Source organism: Aphelocoma coerulescens, chromosome 4 (genome assembly GCF_041296385.1).
Source record: "Aphelocoma coerulescens isolate FSJ_1873_10779 chromosome 4, UR_Acoe_1.0, whole genome shotgun sequence".
In the NCBI taxonomy this organism is placed as follows: Eukaryota; Metazoa; Chordata; class Aves; order Passeriformes; family Corvidae; genus Aphelocoma; species Aphelocoma coerulescens.
Window position 1 is genome coordinate 33,812,567 of NC_091017.1, and position 22,413 is coordinate 33,834,979.

Consider the following 22,413-nt stretch of genomic DNA (forward strand, 5'->3'; position numbering starts at 1 on the left):
GTGACATTTAGATTGTAGAAAAGAAAGAAAAATAGATAATTTGATTTGATGAAGAAGGGCATTCTCCGCATAAAAGACAAGGTAAGAAAAGAGAGCTTTGTAGGAAGAGAGAAAGCTGAAAAGCCAGGCCTTGTGATGAAGAGAGCTGGGGGAATCGATCAGTAAGAAAGGAGAAACTCTGAAAAGGCCTTGGAGCTCAGGACATGAAAGCATGGCATTCATGGAGGTGTAGGCAATGTGGCTGTGGTATGGAACAAAAGATTACCTCAGCTGCTGAATTTTTTGTGGAAAACAATGCAGGTGCATTGGGAATAAGATCCAGGCTCAATAATGAAGATAATTAAAGTAATCAAATACTGTGATCACACTGTCGACCTAGGCAGAGATTTACACATTAAAAATACTAGAAGAGAGCTCTGGTAAAATAATGTTGTTGGTGTGGATAGCACAGAGTAAGAAATCTGGGCAAAAGTAGAGGCAGTGTATGTTATGTACTGTGTGGCAGCTAATGGAGCTGTGCAATTGCATCAGAATCTGCGATGTCATTGAAGAACGTGCCTAGTATGTCTCACTGTGAAGAAAAACTTGCAAACGTGACCCCAGCACGTTGTGATGCAGAGCTTTGTGCCAGAACTCTCGTGCAGCCTGTCAGCAGAAGCCGGAGAGCTGCGATATGCCCGCCCATCTGAACAAGGTGCTAACTCCAGCATCTGCCTCTGCAGGGAGTTCAGCTCCTTTATCAAAGGAGAGGGGGAGAGAAACGACTTGTGCCAAGACTACACAGAATGTAGTGTGATTGAACTGCTTTAATTTGACCCCAGAAAAGGATCTTAATATTAGAAGCTGTCAGGGCATTTAATACAATATGCCTAAAACACAGGGTGAAATATGGGACTGAAGAAAAGCAGAAAGCTGAAAAATACAAATGGATGCTTGTAAATCACTGACATAAAGTGGTACAGGAGCCTGCACAAGCAAATAGTAAAAGCTGATAGAATATAACAAGAAGTAGGGTGCCTTTGGGAGTGCAAGAGAGGGAGGAGTAGATGCTGAGAGAAAAATTAATCAGAAAGATCAGAGAAAAAACAGTGAAAGCCAAAAAGATGGCATGGTTTTTAAGGAGGATTTTAGTTATTTCCAAAGCAAAAAAAGCTCAAAGAGCCTGAGGCTTGAAACGCAAAGCATGATATTTATGCAGGGAGTTATTATAAAATACTTGATGTGGCAGATCTTGGTGTCAGACAGGCCTCACAACCAAACTAGAGGCATAAGAAAATAGGACAGAGCTGGGATGAAATGGGATCAGCAGCTGTAAGCAGGGTATTCAATTAACTAGGAACAATTCAGTTCAAACAACAAAGGAGAGAGGAACTTGGGCAGACAGGTGGCATCATAAATGGCTGAGGCAAGATCAGAAGAAGCTTATATTTCAGGGAGTATTCACTCCATGCAATACCTCTTTTGTCTCTGTTTTAAGATCAGTAAACTGACAGAGAAGCATTTACTTCTGTGCTACATTACCTTTCCTTGAATGATGGGGGGACAGACAAGGAGGGCACAGTGTGGTGCTGAAGGAAAGGGAGACTTAACACCTCTACTTTTGACAGCAATAACTTGCTAGATCAAATTGGTTGTCTCACAGAACCTTACCCTAAGGTGCCTCTGTTGTGACACTGCTCTTTTGGGGAGCTCAGGACCAAAAGAATAAGCAGTTAAGATGGAGGCAAAGAGAAGCAGTCATAGGAGGATCAATGAAGGTTGAGAGGTCAGGTCAAGAAGGTCAGGGTAAGACATTTGTGACAGAGAAGCGAGAAATGCCACTGTCAGCAAATAAAGCAGATAGAGCATGTTAGGAAGGATGAAAATAAGAAAAAGGATGGAGAGAATTAAAATTAGAGACTTTGCAAGTGAAACTTCTAGACAGTGAGTATGAACTAAATTTAATTTGGATGTCTTTGTTTGTATGCTTGATTGACCTAAAAGAATCAGTGCATTGGAGATACCTGCAGGCTCCCTAAAAGTGTTTGTATGAATACACAGCAAGTATGTGCTTTTCCTGAAGTGATCTGTTGATTTTTGTTTTCCCTTCCACCTTAAGCATTTTAATGCCTAGCAGTAAACCGTCAAGCCCTAGCCCTTCCCAGTCAGTCCCTCTTGTTCCCCTGCTTAAGAATGAAACGCAATATCTTGAACACCCAGAATTCGAAGAAGGAGCTAATCATTGGCTCGCATTGTGGCTGGCAGGGCAGGCCCGCCTCTTTGGCTTGTGCTGACAAGCTGTTTATGTTTGTGCACGGCCACCCTTTAACTCAGCCGCCCGATGGGCCGTAATGGGACCAACTGTCTGAATGCTGCAGGGAACTAAATCTTCTCATCAGAGGCACAGTGAATTTCAGCCTCTGATACTCCCGCCTGGACTCTATGGAACACTAGTAAGTAGCCTTCTGTCTTGTTGTGGCTTTTCTCATAAGACTAAGGGCATGTTTTAGCAAGGCAGGTAGGTGCTGTCATTCAGAGAGGCAGCTATGAAAGCATTTTCCTCTGTCTGAAGTAAAAGAGCAGCTACTTTGTATGCAGTGTCATGACTGCAAGAACCACACAATTTCAATCTCAAATGAGACCTTCCTGGGAGGCAAAAGGGAAGAAGTTAATAAGGACAAAACCCATTTAAACTTAATAAATTGTTGGGTTTATATATGGGTTTTATTTGTTGGGGTTTGTATATATATATATACACACACATATATATATATATATACACACACACATACACTTCATTTAGTCTGCATCTAGTTCTTATTTTTAGCTGCATTTCCAGTATTTGATCATCCAGGCTCATTTCAAACAGCAGCAATTTTTGCAAGGTCATGAATAGTGTGATTTGGAAAAGTGTGAAATGGCTGGAAATGAGATAGTATAAAATGAGTGCTCCCCAAAAGGCTGATAGGTGCTGTCATATTTGAAGATATATGCCTAGCAGTAGAAAAAGAAGGTTGTGGTCAGAGATTTCAGTCCTCTTTGTTGACTGCTGTTGGGAACTGTTCACAGCTCCACAGAGCCAAAGACTGCAGAGCTGGAATGGTGTGACTTCTTGCATCTTTAGTATGCCCTTTCTAATTTTCAGAATTCAAAATCGAATATTGCCTGTTGGGGCAGTATTCTTCAACTTACCCCTGCATTGCATGTATTGATGGACTTTTTAGACTTTCTCTTTTACCATTTATACCAGCAAAGAAAGCCTTAATGTCCCTGTCAGAGCTGGCCACCATGCAGAATGCAACTAGTCTGCTCCTGAAGTTTGGGCAAGTCCATGTGTAGATCTCATGTGGTAACTGAGGCTCAGGCTGTGAGTTCAAGACACCTGATGGGGAGAAAGGTGGCTGTCACTGTAAATAAGAATGTTCATTATTCTTCTATTTAAAATCACAGGAAATTAAGTTTCAATCAGATATTTATTAGCCTTGACTCATGCCAAAAAGAAATTGAAAGCAAATCCAAAGCAAGGCCTGATGCCATGTTCCTTTCAGCTTGTTTAGCTTGCCCCCTGTGGATGTACCCAACAGGGGGATACCCTGGGGGTTGTGCCTTTGTCTCTGCTGTGCTGCTTGTGTTTTGGGGCTGTGCATACCTTCTGCAGAAAGCCCCGAGGCAGTCTGGAAACTTCTGGCTCAAAAGTCCTACTCACCTATAGGATCTTAATGACTGCACCATTCAGTGAGTCGTGGATTGTAGAGGGCCAGTCAAGCAATATTATGTTTAGAAAGCAGTGGCGAAGAGACAGCTAGACAGAAACTTTTGAATAAAACTGATCAAATTATAGGCAGCTGTTGTACTTCATACATTTTAGGTGGGTCTTGATGCTGGTGATTGTTAGCTCTGAATCTGAGCCTTCTCTACAGCAGTACAGTGCATGTGTGGTAGTGTATGAATTAAAGCTAATTACAGCAATAAGCTGCTTCTGTGCCAGGCTGTGAATACAAGCCAGAGTGTTTCAGTCAGTTGCGCTAAGCAGCAGATAGATACTAAGCCTTGATTAGTAAAGATGGAAATTAAATTGGTTTTTGTCTATAGATTAAGAAAGCAGGATCTCAGTACTTAAATGAAAGCCATGAGATACACCACACACCTAGGAGTTGTGACTGTGCCCTCGCAGTATATATTAGGAGTAATCAATATGCTTGCCACATTGTCTGTCTCTTGACTAAAGAAAGAAATCCCTTGTGAATCACGAGCTCAGCACAACGTGGCTGGCTCTGAAGGGGCAGACTGTGTCTGTTTGATTTGCATCAGGGTAAACAGGCAGAAAATTAAAATTGATTTTTTTTCTCTCCCAGAGAGATAATTTTAAAGATGTATTTACAGGGCTTGCTAAAACAAGATGCTGAATCAACATCCTTCATAAAAGAACTGCTCTGAACTGAATAAGCTATAATTGCACTTTTTGATTCTGAGATGGTAGGCAGTTTGTGAAAACAAAGTTATTTACTAATACTCATTAACAGAGCTTTCAGATGGCCTGGAAAGCAGAGAAGCATATCATGCTCAATCTACAAAAGAGGGAGATAAAATCTGCAAGGAAGCTGGAAATAGAACTGCTTACTGCAATTCATTTTCTTCCTCTGGTTCTGTAGGTTCACTTGCCAGCACTTTCCTGTGGCTGAGTATTTAGTCTGCAGGCACATTTGTAATATAGCTATTATTCAGTTGTTCAGAACTTAATGAAAGGTATTAATTTGGGGTTGACTGAAACCCTGACCCCTTACCAATATTTCCCAAATATACTCATGGTTACCAGATTATTAGATCCACTATATTCCCCCTACATTGCCCTTGAGGATGTCAGACCAGCTCCCAGAATGAATCAGTATCTTGGGAAAGAGGAGCTCTCTGGATGACTGAGAATTTTGAGTTGTTTGAGCTGCAATTCATGACACTGGGCATTTGAATTTTTACTGAAAGCAGAAGGCTTTAGGGGTACTTTTTGCCTCAGGGTTTATTATTAGCAGGTGCTCTGCTGATGTGTCCTATATGCTTGACACACATCAATTAAGGTTATGATAAGGGAGAGCCTGTGAGTGAAATACTGCATGTGCTTCCCTCCCATCAGCTGTTTGAGTCTGACCAGGAAACTGAACCGTCAGGTAGCAGGAAAAATCTGAGGGTCTGAAAGAAGCAATGACAGCCTTCTATAAGGTTTGGATAGATTTCCTTGTAAAATCACTTACTATCAGAACTCAGGTCTCCATAGGGATAAAGGCTGACCTTGTCTCCTCAGCCTCTTTGGGTAAGTTGTCCTCTCTCTTAAATCTGAAACATTGGACTGATATCCTCAGTTTTCACCCATGCTTGTGAAAGCTTTTAAAATCTTTCATTGTGGCTTGGTTTTTTTTTGTTTTTCCAGGTCCCTTTTCCTAGGTACTAGATGCTAGGTAAGGGATGTTGTTGCCACTAAAGTGGAACGTACTGGTTGGTTCTAAAAAAATGAAAAATGCTAAGCATGCAGCTTTTTCTGTTAAAAAGAGCAGCAGGGCTGTAGTACCCAGATCTTACTCATACATTAAAAGCAGAGGGTCTTCTTCTAATGTGTGCATTTTATTTTGGTGGTGCTACCTGGGGAAGGTACTGCTCTTAGGAAAGAAAAGAATTGCTAGGCAGGTTATGTGCAAAATTCACCCCAGGAGAATAATGAAAGTCTCTCAACCAGCTATTTGCCACAGGTCTCGTTCTGTAGGGTGGCCTGCCTGAAATATAATGGGAAACTTGGGTCAAGACAGAGAGAAAATGGATCATTTCCTACCTTCCTTGCCTGTGGCAGAGAGTGAATGGCAGTGACTAAGTTGTCTTCAGGTCTGTGCTGCCTTTAAATCATCAGTATCTACCAGTTTCCACAGATTCCTTTGACTCCTCTCCCTCCTGTCTGATATATCTGGCTTCTGTGCTAGCTAGCAATGCTGAAAGAAACAACTTTCAGTGGCATTCCAGCACTCGTGCTGGCTGTACTCTGCTCTTCTGCTGGGAAGATGTTTCCTTGGACTCCATTGGCAAGCCCTAAACTTTCTACTTACGTACTGGAATTACTGGCTTACAGAACAGGCTCTCTGCATTGCTGCTATGCTTCGATGGTGTGTAAAAGGCACAGTTGTGCAAACTACCTTCTTTTAGGGTACATACAGGACTGGTATATTAATTGTAGCCTCCAGATGGCTCATTCCTCTCTCTAGCTCACCTCTCTTAGGCCCAGAAAGCAAATTGTATCCTAGTACGTGCTCAAGTAGGCAGGAAATATTATAGATGCCACTGTTTCTTCATCCATGAAGAAGCTTTTAAATATTTCAGTTTCCTTCTTTTTGCCTGTGTAGTTGCCAAAGGTCTAAGAAAGCAGCAATTTTAGCTTGTAGCATAAAATGTCCCTAATTAAGAGGGTAGCTTGCTGTGTTCTTCTTCGTTGCTGCTGTCTAAAGAAATTATCATGGCTGTCATCAGCCATTTCCTCTTATCACTGCTGGTTCACAGCATGTGAAACTGAGAAGCATTGTATCCACTAAAATTCAAGGAGTGCACTGCAGTCTCTCTCACGAAATGAAATCATACTGTGGCTTGTTTTCTTCTTGACATCTTTCTTCTTATGCAGCATCTTCAGTTGACACTTCACCTAATGCTCCCTAATGTAATCCCCTAATGTACTGTCAAAAGTTAATGTTTTTTATAGTAATATCCTGGCACGGAATTCTGCAGGTCTTACTCTGGCAAAACTCTTGCTGAAGGCAATAGGGAGGCTGGTTACTTAGGGGCTGAAATGGGACTGTAAGAATTACAATCTTTTGTCATATGTGTGGTTTAATTTCTGTGTCTGACTGGGATGCTTAACTTCAGCATGATACTTTTGGCCTTCTTTTCAATTACTTTTCAAATGAGTAAGAGCAAGTTGATAGGTATTTGATGAGGTTAATATCAACTCCAGCATTGCAGTGGCTGAACTTTCAGCATATTGCAGTTTTCAGACATTGCCTTCATGAGACCATCTGTCTAAAGAAGTGTCTCCTTCTCTCTATTTTCCCTGTAATTTTCTCCTGATACCCACTCTTCTCTATCACTTTGAAATCTATGCTTAACACTCATATACACTTTGGGATTCAGAGCTACATCAAAACATTTCCTTGGAAATGGAATCTGGCTATGGAAAATATAACACTGTCACATCCCAACACACAGATGGGACAGTGTGAGCCAGGGCTAATGTGGCTCTGGCTGCAAAAGAGAGTATGAAAAAGTGGGAAGAGATGTTCATGTGGGTGGAGCAGGGACAGCATCTTTTATGTAGATAAGGATATTTTCAGTAGAGAAATCCTTGTTCCCTACATGCCCCAAAGCTCTGTACAGCTTCACGACTGTCAGCCTTTCACTCTGGCCTGTAGTGCCTCCTAGCCTCGGGCCCCTCATCCTAGTCCAAGTCTCCAGCTCATGCCTGTGTAGGGAGGGCATGTAGCTTCTCCCTGTCATCCGTGCCCCCTGCCTCACTCACAAAGTTCACAGCCTCTTCATTGTTCTGCCACAACTCTTTTCCTATCCTAGAGCCACCTTTTTTTCCCAGGCATCCCATGTCCCATCCTCCTGAACCTCTGTGTTCCATGCCATTTAAGATGCTTGTTCTCCCTGCCTCTCAGTCCTTAAGAGCTTCCCCATAGCTCTTCGCTCTTTGCTGTAGTCTCCTCCCACTGTCTTCCTCACTACAGCGCAGTGTTTGCAGTCTGAGAGACAGGGGGCTTTTTGTTCTCTCCTGGAGTCTCAGGTTCTTCAGTGCAAAGGTCTCAACATACTTTCTTTTTCCTCCTTATTGTACTTGAAGGCAGGAAAGTAGGGCAGGTCCAGGGTAAATCAGGCACATACTAGTTTTTTTGTGTGCTGTAAAGGGGGATAGCTCCAGGCAAGGTCAGAGAAAGACTAAGCCAAGAAATAAATAAGCATGGTACTTTTGTGTTTTTCTCTATTTTTCTTGGCAAACAAAGTGTCCAGTATTCAACAAATATCTTGTGAACCAGCTTCAGGCCCAGAGCTGCTTTTGAACTGTTTGCTGTGATTCTTCATGTGCTCATTTCTTTGTGTTACCAGTCACATGGTAACATTTCTGATTCTTGGATGAATGATGTTTTCAAACAAAAAGAGGGATTTGGACACATTACTTTTGGTTCAGAACTTTTCATGAATGCAGACATATGAAAATGTCTTACATCAGTGTTTCCTGGATACTTGCTTTTGAAAGGAAGCTTACATGAATGGAAGTTTGTGAAAAACAGTAATACCGAGACAGTACAATTTTACAGGAGCCAGGGCTGGTGGTTAATTTCTCAGAGTAGCAAACTGATTCAGAGCAGCACAGAGCAGAAGCATGAGCCTGGCACAGACTGAGTGTATGCCCACATTTACGGGACATGGTTGCCACAAAAGTGTGACTGAAGACCCTGAAGTAGGATTACAGTCAGGAGGAGTGTGGGGCTTACCTGCTGTTTCACAGTATATTTTTATAAGAAGCTTGAGCATTTGGCTGCAGTTGTCTTTCTTCCCCTGCTCCAGTCCATAATGTCTGCAGCACTCGGTCCCTGTGAGCTAATTCACCTCTCTCAGGTTGCAGAAAATTGATGCATTTTTTTCACAGGGCAGTTTTCTGTCAGGCAATGAACTGTACCTGTTCCCTGGGAGTCCAACAAGTGCCTCAGTGCAAGGTAAGAAGTGTGAGTGTTCACTCAGCGGGGAACAGGGGCCTCTGAAAACAGTCTAATGTTTGTCTTTTGAAATTATGTTCTTCTAACATTTGACCTTCCCTGATGAAAGCCACTGGGGCATGTGCATTGCATAGTGTTTGCTGACTTGCTGCTTAATGAAGTATCCAGCCATTAACTCCTGTTCTGTGGACTTCATGGCGGGAAAAAGGAATTATCATACATCTCACCTAGAAGGGAAAAGGCTGCTTATGTCTCCATCACCAATGTGCTCAGAATGAGTTTATGTGCCCCAGGCAAGCCCAGATCGCTGGAGTCACAGATGTAAGTGAGACTTGATGGGAAAAGTGGCTTAGTTATGCTTATTCTCCTTTTTTTCCTGGGGACAGCCAGGGGCTACTGCAGTAGTGAAAACAGAAGCAGCCATGGGGCTTCTCCAACGATGACATCAAGGTTATAATGCATTGCGTTTTTGTCTGAGCTGCATTTTTTCTTTCTGTGGAAGAGAAGTGATACATTATAAAGCAAAATACATACATTATGAAAATAAAAATACCAAAAGCACCGAAACAGCCCTCTTCTCACCTAAGAGTTGGAGCAGGCAGCAAAAGATTACCATGTGGTATCTCTTTGGAAGTTCAGCTGACAATTATGTGCCTTTCTGGAGGGGGACAGGCTTTTGCCAAACTCAAGCCACTGGGCACCAAGCTGAAGTGCTATGATAAAATACATAGTAAGTGAAGCCAGACCTACTGACTACAAGCTTAGCATTTGAACCCAGACCCAAGGCAGCTGTTCCATGTGCTAGCTTTGAAATGCTGGAGATAAAATGATTCATAATATCACAGCTAATCTGTCTTTAAAAAATGAGTTATTGTCAGTGCCAAAATCGACATTTTATTTCATTGAGTGAACTGAAAGCTTCACCTTGAACTCCTCCAGGGGTAGTTTTGTCTCAGTTTATCAGACTTGTGGTTTTTCAGTCTGTACAAAGCCTGCCAGTTTGTTTGCATCAGAAGATTCATCTAGAACTTGAGTTGTGACCGACTAGAAATCTGCATAAACATATTTAAAATCCTACACCAAGTGGTATAGTGTTAAAACCAAAGGTTAACATATACCTGTGATGAAACCCAGGCTTGTTAGTCTACTATCCTGAGCTTCTATCACTTAGGTAATTTCACAGATTCAAATTAAATGAAAGGTGCATTCTCCACCCCAGACATCTCACTTGTCACTTTCTCATTATTTAAGCTGCAAAAAACTGGTTGAAAACCAGATTGCTTTCAACTATGCCTTTGCAATGCAGTGCTCCCAATACAACCACACTAGACTGGATAGGAGCAGAGTTCAGACCAAGAGAGATACACATTCTACCACCCACTGTGCATCACAACCTGTCTGTCACTGACTGGGGAGGGACACGGAGGGACACTTTTCCCTTGCTTTAATGAACATGCAATGGCGTTTGAAAAAACCGTTCAAATGTCTATATACAAAGATACATAACCAGCATAATCAGTATCTAAGTTGCATCCTACTCCACTCTTGTCCTACTCATATTGCTAACACAGTTGATCTTGGTGAGAAATCAATATGGAAAAAAACAGGGTGGTTTTGTAGCTGGCATTTGAAAAATATCCTAAATGGAAGCTGCCATTTTTCTGAGAAGACAAATTGCTCCTAGAAGGTTGTTTTTCCTATCTGATCTATTCTTTGTTGTAGTCTTTCCTATATGAAGCTTTCTACAGTAAATTTTCTCACCATCGAAGTGATGAATATCTTCCACCTCTGTTTCTCCAGAAAGCTAGGATCCCTGTGCTCAGGAACATGGTGCTTGACTGCCCCAAAATTCATGGAGACAGAGTGTTAGAGTGTGAGCATCAAACGATGCCTTAGATCCAGGCAACAGTGAGGGGACGCACAGCTGTCTGGAGGCAGGAGCTGTGTATGGACAGTAGGTTGCTGGTACCTCATAGGGATGAGATAAAAGAGGAAATGAAAAATACAAAAAAAAAAAAAAAAAAGAAGGGTCATTTAAAATTGATCTCCTGTTTTTGAATTTTCTTGGGGTTTTCTTGCGGAATTGTTATTTGTGAAAGCCACCTTTGATGTAAATGGATTGTTTTTTTGAGAGAACAGATGTATTGAAGAACACCTGAGAGATCAGTGTGAATTAATGCATTTGCTCCTTTGGGGGAAAAAACTTCAGTCAGCACAAGCATCACAAACTGAAAGTGGTTATTTCCACTTACTCTCCTCTTTATTACCATGTCTCACCAAAAGGAGCGTTCTTATTCCAAAGGTAACAGTCATTCAATTTGTCCTTGTACAGTGGGGAGAGACCTACATGCCAAGCAAGGACTACTCTGCTGTGGCCCATGAAACAATTTCTGTCCCCCCAAACCTGTAAGTCTGCTCTACTAGGATCAGGTTCTTTGGTATCATGGAAAGTATCACTAAAAACATGAGGTAGACAGTTCACCCCCCTTGTTTACTAAGTGGGAGAATAACTCAACTATTACCAACCCTGCTTATTGCTGTTTCAAAAAATAATATTATTTGTCTCAACTGACATCTGTGCATTTTGCGTGTTTTGCTGCTTACTACCTCAACAGGAGAACAGAACAGAAGAGAGGAAAAATGCTAGAATGTAGGCAGAGTTGGCCAACTTTGGTAGCAGCTGAGCTGTAGGGCACATGAAATCTGTTCTCATAGGCCTCTTGTTTGTGTGAGGTGCTCTGGTGTCTAATAAAACAGCTGAGGTCATGTGTAGCCTTTTACACTGGATCACTGGATTGTATGTCACTCATCTGGACAGCTGCCTTTTTTTCACAAAAGCTGTAGGAATATAATACCTCTGGGATCTCTACCTGATGTGACTGAAATTACTCAATGGGTTATTCAACTACTGGAAGGAATTGTGTCAGTACGGGCAAAAATAAACACAAAAAAATTAATTCATCATTTCCTCCATTGCTTCAACTGACTAGAAAGCCTTGTTTTTTGGGTTTGGTGTTCGTTTTTGTTGTTGTTGTTTGCTTGTTTGTTTGTTGGGATTTTTCTAATCATTCAACTGCTTTTGGCTTTAACAGTCCAGTTGTGTCAGTCCTGATCCAGGTACAGGATGAGTTGACAATCAGTGCAAACCTGATTGTGCCAAGATGAAAAACTGAGCAAGCGACAAGGCTCAGGACTTTTAGGCAGTGTTTACAATGGTGTTTTTATTTTGTTAATGACTCACTGTAGTGATTCACCGATGCTTTGGTGAAAGATGCCTTGTTTAGAGAGTCTCACTGTTTAAGCAGTCAGATTATTCCCAGTAGAAAAGCTTGAAAAGGTCCTCTGCTAAAACTTAACAACTAAATAAAACTTGTTATTTTAAAGAACATACATATAACAACAACTTTAATTTTAAGCAATGGCAAAACTTTTCTTATCCACCATAAACTTGTTTTCTTGATTTTTTTTTATTGGGAAAAGAATGTTCTTCAGTTCTGACACAAAAGCCATCAAACATCCCAAAATATAGGTGACTCCTTAAGCCTTTGGTACTTGAATTTAATCAGGGCACTAGACCTTTAAATAGATGAAAATAGGAGCTGAAAGTGTCTTCCGGGCTTTGAGTCATGGACTTTCATGGGGTGTGTATCAAAACTTTGTTTCTGATACTTTTGGTAAAATGTTCGTTCTTGTAATGAATTGCTTGAACCATCCCAGAAGTTCCCTATTAAGCAACTGTCCACTGGCTCTGAGTGGACAAAAACCCACCAAAACAAAACCTACGAACACATTAGATTTGCTTCCCACCTGGAAGCATTTAGAGGATGTAAGGGGATCCGCATTCACTTCCCTGTTTATAAAAACCAGGTTGTTCTAAATGACTTGCTAAACTGTTGAACGATTTCATACAATGCACTGGATTTTCCTGCCCCTTTTCAGAGAGGCTGTTTGTGCTGGGAGCGAGGGAGGGCTGCAAGGTCGGTTTGTTTCCACAGCGGGGAGTGTGGGGACCCGGCTGCCACTTTCTTGAGTGGTGGGTGGTGTTCTGGGCTGCTGGACGCTGCCTGGGGGAGCAGTCGGGCATCTGCAGACGGGAGACCATCCCGGCATGGGGCCAGCTGTTTATTTTCAAAGCCTTTGTACCTCAGGTTACTTGTAAGGCTGATGCTTGGGGAGTTCTGCTAAAACTGGACTGTGTATGTTCCCTGCTTTGCCTGTAATTTGCAGTTTATGAAAACCAGATGGATGACTCAGTGCTGTGCGAGTTAGGATAGGAATGGGATCTTCTGACATAAGAGCAGCTTTTACAGAAAACTCTGAGTTAAGAAGATTCAGGCTCAAGCTAGATTGCTTCTTCCCTCCCCCCCCTTTTGTCTATTTTTACTGCATCACTGGTATGTGTCCAAGGAAAGTCGGCCATATCATTCGGAAATACAGCGGGATAAACTTTTGACTGTCCGATCTCTTCAGGCTGAGAGACTCCAGAGTAACTGAACTGGGAGAGAGAGAATTAAAAGGAGGGATTTCTTTAGGTGAACTTTTTTGGTTGTCTGCTCTGCCAACAGCAGTGTAAAATAACGAAGAAACTGCAGCAGTCTTTTCCCACTGTCTTTCTAAATAATGTAAGTTACCCTTTCACACTCATCTCTAACTGTTCGTGTGCTTTTTCTGCTTTCGGATATTTTGTGAGAGCAGTGGCTTTCAGCAAGCGAGTTCTTGCCAGGAGCTCTGCTGTGCAAATGAGTGAATTGCTTTGTCTTTCTTTTTCTTTTTTAAGTCAGGGTGGTAGCGGGGAAGCCGAGCAGTTTGACACCACCTTTCTTTGACAGTCGTGCTAGCTCGGCTTTAGATGGCTGTCGAAACCTTTAAATATTTTCAGTGTTTGTGCAGAAATTTGTTTGTAGTTGGCAAAAGACAATACGAAATGTTTTGATTGAACTGTGCATGTCAGGCTTGCCGTAAGAGCAGGCGTTTCAAAGGGGACTCTATGATGCTATGTAAAGAGGACAGGATGTGACAAGGGAAAACAAATGTTTCCTGCTCTTTAATATTTAAAAGAAATAATTGTAACAGAGCCAAGGAGTTTGCCTAGGAAAGAAATAGTGATGTTTATTCAAAGCAAAATAATGACTGTAAATCTGAGAGGACAATGCCAAGGTCTAATTAGAAGAGACAGTTTACTTTTCAGAGTTGTTCACTTTTGGAAGCTGGAAGTTGGCATTAATGTTGCCATATTCTGTTGTGCTTTTGTGAAGAGTAACTTGAGCCATTACCTGGTGCATAGCTCTCCATAGGTTATTGAGATGGGTTGATTACTCTCCTTTTGGTTCATTTTACTGTTTTCAAAATGCAGTCTAGGCAGACTGTCAGGCAGATTGATAGGTTTAAGTAAAAACAAGGGATTATAATTATAGATAATATACCAGGTAATATACTAAGGATAAAACAAGAAATAGACCAAGAAAACGACCCTTAACTCAAACATTCCACATTGTTGCTTGTGTGAAAACTGAAATTAAATTGACTAGCGATAGTAATGAGGGCTTCTAGATAATGTGAATATTTTTAATAAACTTGGGAATATAAACTGTATGTCTTGAAAAGACATACATATTAAAAGATTTGTTTTGTTCAAATCTGTATAAACTTGCTTATTTTCAAGCTAGTCCCATAATTTTCTGGATAGTATCTAAAGCCTGGAGTGGTTATAGAGAGAAGGTACCAGAAAGCTACTGCACCTGGTCTTGGGACTGCATCAGCAGGAAGAGGAGGTTATTCCCTGTTTCCAGAGAGTTTGGGGGAGGAATCAGTCTGTTGGCTGCTGACAAAATGAAATAAGGCTTCTGTACTTTGGCCCTCATCCAAAACTGTTTACCATAAACCAGAGGTTTCCTCAAACTTCTCAGCAAAGCATTTGACAAACTTGAGTGGTGAAGAAACTCCCATGTCTGATCCTGGACCTGCAATGCCCACAGTTTGGTTATAAAGAACAGGTTTGGGTTTTCTTCATCCAGGGTTCATTTCAGTCCCTGAGATTCATCCTTTTTCATGAGAAATGGCTTTCATAGGCCTTTAATAATTACATCTTTCCTCAGGGAGAAGGCTACACAAAACTTTTCTTCAAGGAGCATTACGAACACATGCTGCTCAAGGGCCAGAAGGAAACATTAAGTGAGTTTTATGACAGAACCAATTCTAGATTTGCTTATAGGGTTTCTGGGAAGAGGGAAGGATTAAAATAATGGAAACAATTATTTCAATCAACTGGGGAAAATCTTTTGACTACTCTATGTAATTTGTAAAAGGAGACAGCAAATGTGTCCTTCCAGACATTTAAGGCTTTGGGGGGGTGGTGGAGGTGTGTGTGTCTTAAAAGTTCATCTTTTTCATGGCATTGATTTTTCATGAAATCTTAGGTTTGAGGATATACATTTGAGACAAGCAGCGTCCATGATCCATGCAAGTGCTGTCTGAATTCTGCTATGTCCAGCAGGATGCACAGCGTTTGGAACATTAGACCTTACCTGGACAAAGATAATTCTGCTGGGGGATTTCCCCAGCCCATGATACTATTCTTTCCTAGTTTTAGCTTGAAGGTCAGGTTGTTTACTGGAAAATCCCAGATAATTGGTGCTTGAAGCCATCATGAAAACATGCTGGGCCTGTCTTTGCCTGATAATGGAATTTCATTAATTCATAACAAAATTAGAATTTGGACAGCTTATGTAAACACAGCAATGCTCCTGATTCCTTTGAGGAAAACTAAGGAATTAAATTAACTGAAAAGGTACTGGGTGTTCTAATCCAGAGAACAAAGTGTTGTGCATTGCTATACTGAAGCTGAAATTTAATCATCTGCATAAAGTATTAAAGATACACAGTTTTGCAGAAACATGTAATACTGTGTCTAGACACATGAACTATTTTTATGAAAACAAAGGCACAATGTACAGTAGGTTAGGATAAATCTTTGAGCCACATGTAAAAGCCTTTGATTTGATCTGCTGGCAAGCATATTGTCTTATCAGAATTAAATGTGTCTGAGGGTACAAGTGTACCTAGTTTGAACTATTTTTTTATACACAGTAGCAGGCATATATTACTCCAAATAATATGTTCAGTTTATAAAGAATGTTCCTTATATAAGGGAATGTGCATTATATAAGGGAATAATACTTTAGATTTAATTAGTTGTTTTCAGGATAATGCAGTATTCTGTATTATAAAATACCACTAATTCCAAAACCCTAAAAATTTTGTCCTGGAATTTTGCCCATCCATATTTTGCAGGGTAGCATACATGAACTTGCCTTTCTCAGTTATTGAAGAAATCCAGTGACTCTCAGATTGCAATCCACTGTTGCAAATGCTATACTCGGCTGACACTTTCATCAAAATTATAATTATCAATAATTATGTGCTATTTCCAGAGACTGCAGGTTGTGGTTGTGTTTTCTGTAATGTTTCCTGGTAAAAAATAAAAGGTGGGGAGAGCTAACCATGGGAAATGCATGGCATGAGCTGTTAAAAAAAACTAGACTAAAAAAAAAATCAATATTTGTTGGAAGAAATCAGTATTGGAAAGAAAATAACGACTATTTAGAGGTTTTTAAAATAGTGAACGGAAAAGAACAGGGCTTAGCAGTCACATAAATGGACTTCACCTATCTATATCTCCATTTTTGACAAGTTACTTTTCAAGACATGCTCCTTCTGTTAGAATTGGACTTGCTCTTCTATTTGTTATGTGACATGAATGGGTTGGAGGCAGTCCCTTGGTGTGCTGTGAGGTTTGTATTAACATTAACATTAACATTAACATTAACATTAACATTAACATTAACATTAACATTAACATTAACAATGTCTGTAAAGGGAAGAGCTGCTTGGTTGCAAACACTTAACAAATGAAATTTGGAGAAATTCCTGTTTTGTGCACAAGATGTCTTTTTCTCCCTCTTCGTTTTTGATCACCTGAAAGAAAGATCACCTTCCACTGAACAAAACTCAGGCTGACCTTTGGAGAAATGAAAATGGAATTTTATGTCAAACTTTCTGAATGGTTTTATTTCTATAAAGACCATGTTTTATTTCTGTGATTTAAATAGATAAATATTTATTGTATAAATTGTAACATTAAAGGTATTTGCCTTTGTTTTCTACCACAGGCTGTCTAAACATTTTCTGTCCACAATCTGTAGACATACCTTGGCATTGCATGTCGCTCCTTCTAATAATTGAGATGGCTGGTTGTGTTTGGATTGGGCATTACTTATTTTGAAAGGTGATTTTGGCTGGAAGTCAGTAGTTTATTTTGATCAGAATTAATAATCTGTAACTGGAATACCATACAGAGAAATCAGTGACATAACATGTCACTAATGTCCCATGTGGGGACAGCCAAGGATCTAGTCAGCTGAGAAGTCTGCTGGCAACCCGGCAGCCTTCCTACTTGCTAGCTGGACTTTAGGGCAAAAGCTCAAAGGTAAATCCCATTCAAAAGGAAGAACTGAAATTGGAAATGCAGATAGAATATATTTCTTCAGGTGCTGAACAGGTAGATGTAGCAGGTAGATGTTAGCTGGCTCTATACATCTGGCCACTATCTAGTTGCAGTAGGGTTAAAAGAGGCACAGCTAAATTAAGAAGAGACTAATCATAGACATGTGAAAAATGTTAGCAGCATGTATTCTGGCACTTCTTACATTACATGGTGTCCCTGCTAACACAAGAATCAAAAGAAACTCATGCTGAAATGGCTGTGATGGTTTATTGTTAGATATTAAATCTAGGTGGTAATAAGAACATGCCGTGCCACTAGGAGAAGAAAAATCACTTAAAAATTCACTGTTATCATGTATATACTTAATGTTCCCCTGGAAGAACTCCAAACAGCTCTGCTTTTTATGGGCAGCACTTTTGCTCAGTGTAAAAGTATTATTCGGTCTCACTTTAAAACCATCTGAATATTATCAGGTTTGGATGCATTGTAGGAGTGGTTAATTAAGTGGATGGGGATCTTCAGTCATTATGCCAAGGTGGATGCTCTTTTTCAAAGAGATGGAGAGATCGGAGTAGATGCAGTTACTTTTCATCAGATTTTAAATGCTTGAGATGAATATTCAGCAATTTGCTTGCTCCTAATCCAGTATGGATTTATTTGTCTTGGTGTTATTAGTCTGCCTAAACATGTGTATGATCAGTTTATTTATGGGTGACTTTCTGTTCTTTTGTCATGGAAAGCTATTTGTTTTGTGCTGCCATGAGCTTCTGTTCTTGATTTTTTTTCTTGTAGCTCTGGAAGCACAGAGTGACAATCCCCCTCCGCCCCGCCCCTTTTTCTTTGTTTTAATGGGTTTTGAATGCTTGTTTTGAGGCTGCTCTTTCAGTGAACTTATAATGTGGAAATTTGTCATGCCTGGACTGATGGCTTAAAAAAAGCTTTCTGCAAGGATCTATACTGTGCCTGCCTCCTTCTACATCAAAGTTCAGCAGAACCTGGTTATTTGTGACCTTGAAGGTGCACTGTATCTACCAGTGTGCTTTGTGAAGTGCTCATGAGTTGATTTAGCAAGGAAAGAACAGTGTTCAGATTATTTTGAACTACATAACTCTGACTAGTATGAAAATGTGAATGTGCAAAATGCTCCTGCACCTTTTGCAGAACAAAAGCCCTCCAAAGTAGTGATGGAATCTTGAGCAAATGTGCTTGAAACAATTACTTACAAAAAAGCAACAAATTGCACTCAAAGGATTGTGCTGAACTTGGAAATGCTCTTGAAAAGATCCCAACAATTATGGGTTTTTTGTGCCTCTTAATGCATTAATCTCTGTAGTGGTCCTTGGAGAGACAGTATGTGTCCCATATTTAGCCCCAGCCATATTTGGCCCATTCTCTGTATTATTAGACAACTTGCATGTTCTGTGAGAAATGGGACTTCCAAAAGAGCAGGTGCCAGCAAGTTCAATGATGTCTTCAAGGCCCCTTGGTTCTTCTGAGAACAGCTGTAGATTGCAAATACTGTAAATCCCACTGCTTACAAATTCCTCAGGAATGAAAATGACCCCCAGGAATAAAAACACAGCACTGAGGAACAAGCCATTCACAGCGTACATAAACTCTTGAAGAGGAAAAGATGCCATGGTTTCTCTGCATTCACACAGTTGTCTGGTTTGCTTTTGCTTCCCCTTTTTTTTTTCCCAGTGAGGAAACAGTATTCATGAAATTCCCTTCTACAGCTTTCTCTCCTGTAATCCCTCTATTGGTGGAAGTGTTAATGTAAACCTTCAGGGATTAACTCCTACAAGATAAGCTTATGCAGGTGTTGGTTTGTTTTGTTTCTGGCTTTTTTTATCTTGAAAGCAGATTTAATTTGATATCTAGAACTCAAGTAATTGCACTGTGCTGAAGTTAGGAAACCTAGGGCAAAAAAGTCAGGTAGAGCCACAGATTACTTTCATAGCATAAGTGGGTTTTTTTGTCCTGAGTGTTACTCTGACACAGTACTACAATATGGGTTAATATGTGGTCTTTCCAAAGAGCTTTTAAGTTTTAGTGGACTCTCTGCAAAGAACTGGTTCTTCTCTTATTACCTAATTCTTAGTCTGCTCTGTGTAGTTCTGGGAGCAACTGCTCTTTATGCATCTCAGCTCAGAAAACATAAGAAAGAGATAAAATTAAGTGTTGCACCATGAAGATTTAATTCTGTTTATCAAATATACAGTGATAACTTTTTGTCTTGTGTCTAAAACAGCTGGAAATAAATTTTGGTTGAAAAACACAAACATGTTCTGAGATACTTAGTTCCCGACAAATAATTTTTCATTAATTTACAAAAGTAATCCTTTACATAAAATCTCTCAGTGGAGATAAGTGCAACTTTATTACACAGAAAAAAGAAGACATTAAGTGTTGGAGGACTGTTCTATCAGAATTGCACTACATGTTCTGTGTAGGCAGAGAACCCCCTCATCCCTTAGGTTCCTCATTCTAATTAGTTTTTTACTACTCCATCCTATAAAAATGAGTAAAAAGACAGACTAGATTAGAGCATGCAAAAATGTTTGTGTATATAAGGTGGATTTGGAAAAAAAATAAACTAGTAGCTCCATTTCCTTTGTTTACACAATTTAAAATTTTTGTTAGTCTTACCAGAAGCTGACATATTACACAGTCTTGAATACAATTAATTGTAAAAGCAGGAAAGTTTCTTCCCATATTTAACTTTTAGGATGTGTTTTTATCTGTGCTCCTGAATGGTGACCTTTATCCTCTGAACAGCCATCACTGTTTCACCTCTGGGATGTGCTTGTGCAGAAGGCCTGCTCTGAAGATGTGCACCCTCGGGAGGGACCTCTGAAGATGGAGGTGGGCAACTTTTAAATGAGAAGAACTTTTAAATGAGAAGAACCAGGATAGTGATCAAGGCACGATTTCCCCAAGCTCTATGACATTAATTAAAGCAGATATTAATAATACAGAGTACCTATGCAGAGAAACCAGAAAAAGGAAATACCACTAGAAGTCTCTTTTTTTTTCTTAAGGATAAAATAAATGTGAAAAGGTAAGAGAAGGGGGAAGAGAAATGCTAGGTTAGTAATGTATTCACTATGAAAGGGTTCTCTGCTTGGGGTGATGATTAGTCATTCATTGTTGTTGGGAGTCTTGTTTGTATGACCTGAAAGGGGTGTACCTGCTAAAAGTACTCTGTGGCCCTGAGTGGCATTTCTCACGCTACAGTGGTGCAAAAGGCAGATGTCTGAGGGATTCTTTTCACCTGACATCCCTAAATGGCCCAGCTTTGCAAAGTGATAGAAGCAGCCATGTAGAGCCCTTAATGTCCATTAACTATGCCAAAAGGGAGTGACAGCTCCTGTGATGTCTGCTTTGAGTAACTTGAAGGTTTGTCTGGGTCAAATCAAAAGTAAATCTAGCCTAGCCTTATAATTTAGATGGTTGCTGACAGTAGATGCCTGCAGAAGAGCATAAGAATGGATCAGACATATCATGGTACTCTTCAGAATGATCTTTAATATTCAATGATTTGCGCTTCCAGTTCTGCTCCTGGTAGAGGTGGTGTCTTTAATCAATTTATTCACCATGAATTTGTCCCACTCTCCTGGCATGTCTGTAAATATTAACAACTGTAGCAACCCGGACAATGGGTTTCACAGCTCACAGGGTGAAGAATCATCCAACACATTACTGGTATCTGCAAAAGAGGCTTTTCCTCTGTGGCCAATAAAAAGGAATAGTAAAAAGCAATAGATACAAATAGTGAAGAAACAATAAATTGTGAATAAAATCTAACTCAAGAGGACAGTGGGCTCCACCTTCCAAAAACCTAATGACTACTGTTTCATCAAGCTTCCAAAAGCATTTAAGTTATTTGAAATACATCCTAAGAGCTGCTTACTGTGGAATCTGAGTTAGAGAAGTTCAGTACCTGAGGTAGGGCTGTCTCCGTGTCCTATTTGTAACTGGTTTTCCACTAGGATTTCTCAATTGCCTGTAACAGCAGTGCTTACAGCTGGTTACTTTACATACACCTCTCAGGGGTTTTATCACTTACGATGTATAATCTGTTTCAGTAACAACATGGTGCATCTTGTCACAGTCATCACAAGGACTACTTCTAAAATCTCAGGCAGTTCTTATGTGCACTCATGGAGTTTGCAAAGGAAGGAGGATCTTAAGATCTGCTCCTATTCCTGACTGCAAGAGATTCATGCTATATAAGCCACTGTCTTGCACCTCTTTTTTAACAAAGATAGTCCATATCTAAATTGATGGCTGGCTATGAAAAATTATTCTGTAGTGTACAAAGTACTTAGTGTCACAGATACAGTTAAATAGCAACAGTCTAACCGTTTTGCTTTAAGATGTGGGATACCTATGTTTGCACAGGAACTTGTGTGCTGTGAAGCAGGTGCCTATCACAGCAGCATTCTGGTACTTGAAAGAGATTTCCAGGTGCTATCACAATCCAGATGATAATGTGGTTGATTTAAGACAATACTGGTCTTATCTGTCCTGATGCCAGGTTTTTTTCCAACTTCTTTTTTTTTGTTTAAACAGACAGTTGCATTCACATGGTATTAATTATAGTTTCTTATCCTGTTCCCTAATTTGCTTTTTGTGTACACAAGAATGTACTGGTTTTCCTGTAAAGTAAAATGGATGTCTTTTCATGTAGAAATGAATGTCCTATATATCCCAGTTCAGCTTGGGAGAGTCTTAAAATTGTGGCATATGACTGGTTCTGCTTTATTCCTCTTTCATTAGCTGTTGCTTCCTAAGTTGTGATGCCACTTGAAAAGACTGATATTTATGCAGGAGTGTATGTACAAGCTCTCCTGAGAATGTCATTTTTGTGGAAATGTGATCTACATCAGAGCTGAGCATTTGCCTATGAGCAGTCTGGCAATGCCCCATGGTGGCCTTGGGCATCTGGCCTGAACCTGCAGTCTCAGAGAAAGCTTAGGAGAGTTGTTTTTGGAGATGAAGGATAAAGGCAGACAACTTCGTGTCATGTATAAAACCTTGTACCTCAGGGAGAAGGCTTGAGTAAAACGTGGGCCGAGCCAGAGTAGCTGCTTGGTAGGACTGTCTGGGGATGCTGCCCACTCAGGGGTTTGCAGGCAGGTAACACATGTTACTGTGGCTGTGGTAAAACTCTGCTGTGGAAACACA

At 40.3% G+C, this 22,413-nt stretch overlaps 1 protein-coding gene across 9 annotated transcripts in view; it reads left to right on the top strand.

The window, feature by feature from the left end:
- The first annotated feature begins 2,310 nt into the window (after positions 1-2,310).
- TRIM2 (tripartite motif containing 2) overlaps positions 2,311-22,413 on the top strand; it is a 68,490-nt gene continuing 48,387 nt past the window's right edge. For 2 of the 9 annotated variants that reach the window (XM_069013514.1, XM_069013517.1), the window contains exons 1-2: positions 2,311-2,432; positions 8,654-8,720. The gene's annotated coding sequence lies outside the window, so the exon portion shown is untranslated. Of the gene's footprint in view, positions 2,433-8,653; positions 8,721-13,064; positions 13,343-14,815; positions 14,892-20,001; positions 20,089-22,413 lie in introns of those variants that run through there. The other 7 variants (XM_069013510.1, XM_069013512.1, XM_069013515.1 and 4 more) reach the window with 5 other exon arrangements.